Source organism: Halyomorpha halys, unplaced genomic scaffold (genome assembly GCF_000696795.3).
Source record: "Halyomorpha halys isolate HHAL.00 unplaced genomic scaffold, Hhal_1.1 Scaffold955.1, whole genome shotgun sequence".
Classification (NCBI taxonomy): Eukaryota; Metazoa; Arthropoda; class Insecta; order Hemiptera; family Pentatomidae; genus Halyomorpha; species Halyomorpha halys.
In genome coordinates this window covers 38,988-42,989 of record NW_027113713.1, presented here as the reverse complement: position 1 = coordinate 42,989, position 4,002 = coordinate 38,988, and positions in this window count along the sequence as shown.

The window sequence follows — 4,002 nt, the reverse complement described above, 5'->3', positions numbered from 1 at the left end:
TGAAGTATTCTTTCAAATAAAGATATAATAAATAATAAGGTCATAGTGATATTGAGGTTTCAATAAATAAGCTGATAAATACATAATTTATAATAAATTAATAAATAAGTTGTACATTGACTTACCTGGCCTTAGAACATCGCAGGTATAGGCTAAGGAGAAGGGTTATATAGGCCAGGGCTCCGAAGCAGAAGAGGTTGGCCAACCCCACGGCGCACTCCAAGTCTCCGCAAGGCATCACCCACCGCTCATCCTGCACAACAAGAAATAATTATTAAATATCAATAGAATATCATTAATAGAATTATATTTAATACATTATAAATATCTTGTATATGTGTGCTTGCAGTCATTAATAACCTTTTAATTGCATCCCAAACTCTCCAATCCAATATCACAGCCCTTGAAGAATGGTGCCGTAATTGGAGGATCAATATAAATCCCATCAAATCACCTTTACCCTACGTCATAACCTACTGACTGCCCTACCGTTTATTTTAATAATGTTGGTCTTACTTGTGCAGAACAGATCCGCTACCTTGGACAAACGGCTAACTTGGAATCCTCACTCAAGACTGAAAAGATAGGAAACTGCACATCGATTTCGACTATTACAGCACTAATAAACGGTCTAAACTTCCAATTCATTACAAAAGGCTAATTTACATGACCAATTTTAAGACCTATCTAGACATACAGAGCTGAGCTTTAGGGTTCCTCTAAGCCTTCGAATTACTCTCATATCCAATCCTTCGTAATATCCTCACTGCTCCTTACTTTGTCACGAATAAAACCATCCATAAAGACCTTAATGTTCCATATGCAACTGATCTAACCTGAACCAGATACCAATCCTTCCATTATAAACTCCCTAACCACCAAAGCTACGTATAATTAGGCAATACGTATGTGCCATGATTTACATATCCATACGGCAAAGCGTGACTTGGAGTGTATGATATAAGAGGTGTCGTATTTGACTACTATTTTAAGCTTAAACGTGATCATCGTGTGACGTAATATGCATATGATATTGGAAACTTCTCGACCCGAGAAACACTTCCGTCAAACGTCAGGAGTGAAACGCCAATAACCTCGTCTCCGGTGCCTCTGATGTTGCTTCAGTAGCAGTCTACGGCCAGCTTGTGGTAGTTGCCAAATATATTAATACAAGAGCCCAAGAGGAGAAAAAAAGGCAGTTATTTAACCCCAATTTTTGATTACTTTAATGAAAACTATGTATAATTACTAGTCAAAATTGATGAGTCTGCCAAGTATAGGTAGGGTGAATAAAAAATGGCGGCTGTTTCAAAACGTTAAAATAATTAATTTTTTATTCAGTGCTCTATATCTTTACAGCAACCAACAACAACAGAAAATTTAAGAGAGCATCATTTTAACTAGAGTAAATTTGCTAAAATGTAAACCCTAATAGAGCTATTTATGTTCAATAGTTCTCGAGATATTGCTTTAAAAAGCAACATTTCATAAAAATCACTCAAATTGAAGCTAGTTTTATGAGCTATAAAGTAGTTGACATTTATTTTCGTAGCAGTAGTAGGTTTAATTAAATTTGCTAAAATAAATTGATTTATAGTTTTTCGGACAAATTTTCATTTGCCAAATTTATATTCATATATGAAATCATAAAAACTACTACCCCTAAGAAGATAAGTGTCATAAACTACTTCATAGTAAGTTAAATTACATTTATTTTGGGTGTTGGCAAACATATGTGCGTATTATGGGTCTAGAGATATATTTCTCAAAAATCCAACATTTTATACGAATTAGAAATTAACATTTGTTGAGTTTATCTTGTCAAATATCATAAAAACTACTACTCCTACAAACATTATTAACTATTTTATAGTAAATTAAACTAGCTTTAATTTGAGTGCTGGCAAACATCTTTACGTCCAATAGTTTCTGAAATAAAGTTTTTCATAAATCAAACTTATTGTCCAAACAACTATAAATCCATTTATTTTAGCAAATATCATGAAAACAACTATTCCTACGAAGGGAAGGTCATAAACTACTTTATTGTCCATTAAACTAACTTTAATTTGTATGCTAATAGACATCTGTACGTCACATAGTTCCCGAGATATAGATTTCTCAATGTAAATTAACTAACTATTAATTTTTCAGTACATTTTTAAGAAATGTTGCTTTTTAAAAGGCTATATCTCGAGAACTATTTGACGTAAGTAGCTCTATTAGGGTTAACATTTCAGCAAATTTACTCTTCTTTAAATAATGTGCTCTTGGGTTTTCTAGTGTTATTGGAAGTTTTTATGATGAAAAATTATGTTTTTTTAAGGTTTTGAAACAGTCGCCATTTTTTATTCTCCCTACCTATACTTGGCAGACTCGTCAGTTTTGACTATTAATTATACATAGTGTTCATTAAAGTAATCAAATTTGGGTTGAGATAACTGCCTTTTTTTCTTAACGGCTCTTGTACTTGTCCAAAATTTCTTTTCTTTATTTTTTTTTTCGTAAATACTATTCTCTTTGTAATTTTAACTATTAAAAAAAAAGAAATGAAGTCAAAAAGACGTTCACATAAAATAAATACATGGTATGTCGCGAGCATCATACATCTTTTACTTACCAACCAACTTACGTCTTCTTTTTCTTGTGCAGAATGGTGTACTCGTATTGAATTTATAGCTGTTTTTGTAATTTAAAAAAAAAAAACCCATGAAGGTTATGAAAACTATTCTTTATAATTATAAATTATTTTTTTTTTAAATAACGATGATGGGAATAATATTCAAATTATATTTTTGGCATTATTTCAACATTTTGAGACAGACCGAGACATGAGGATCTTGATTTCCGTTGTAAAGTAGCGTTTGTTAATTGGATGTGGTCAGCAAAGACATCCAAGATCTGGGTCAATTTGCGACCTTGCGTGTATGTTGGAGTTGTCTGCGTCGGGAGGAGTTAGCCTAGATGAACTGTTTTATTCCTATTTAAAAGCTTCCTTTCCAAAGCAGAAAGCCTCTTCGCAACCATCAGGCGTCTGCATCATAAAAAAAGACGTGAATGAGGTTTATTGCCCACATCTTAAGTCATTTCTCTGATAGCCTCAGATGATGAAAGTTGGTATCAAAAAATAAGAAAGTTAACAATCATTAATGAACTGTTAACTTTATTGCATTATTATTTTTTAAAATAAATAAATAGATATATGTGTGTATATATTTATAATGATTATATGACTTCTTCATTTTTTTTTTTTTATTTAAGCCAATCTCGGTAAAGGAGTACAGTGTACCGTGGCGCTACACTGAGATTGAGAGGTGAAAAGTAGAAAAGGTTGCGCCAGAAATGAAATGATAACGAATTTTTTCTCTCGCTTACATATATACGGAATATATAGTGGGGGGAAGAATTGCCGTTGTGCAAAAATTTAGAATTTTGGACAGAAATACATGTTTTGAGGTCCCTGAGCCCAAACATCTTAGTCTCGCAAAATGTTAAACAGCTCGTACGGAACTGAAATTAAATATTTAAGACGGAATGTGACAGTAACTTTATCGATAAAATGGACTGACCATAAGTGTCACTTTATAAAATCGATTTATCACATTTTTTTCCGATTTTCTCAAAAACGACTCAAAAGATTTTGGTTAAACTCCACTCCCCATGCCATTGTACCATTAAATGGACTTAATATCACCGAGTTATATTTGTGGCAGTTTTTTATTTAGACCGACTATCCATTATAAAAAAAACTAAACTTATAAATTATATATATAAATAATTAACCGTATTAATTAAAATTATGAAGAAGATCGTTAGGGGTGCGGTCACAAGTAAACAAAAAAAGTTAACGATGAATGGAATATGGTCCGGGTACGGTAAAAAAAAAACTCAAATAGTAGATAATTATACTATTTTATTGAGCCAACGTTTCGCCCCACGTTGCAGGGCTTCGTCAGGGCTAAAAAAGATACAAACTCTATAGTTACAAAAAGGAAAAAAAAA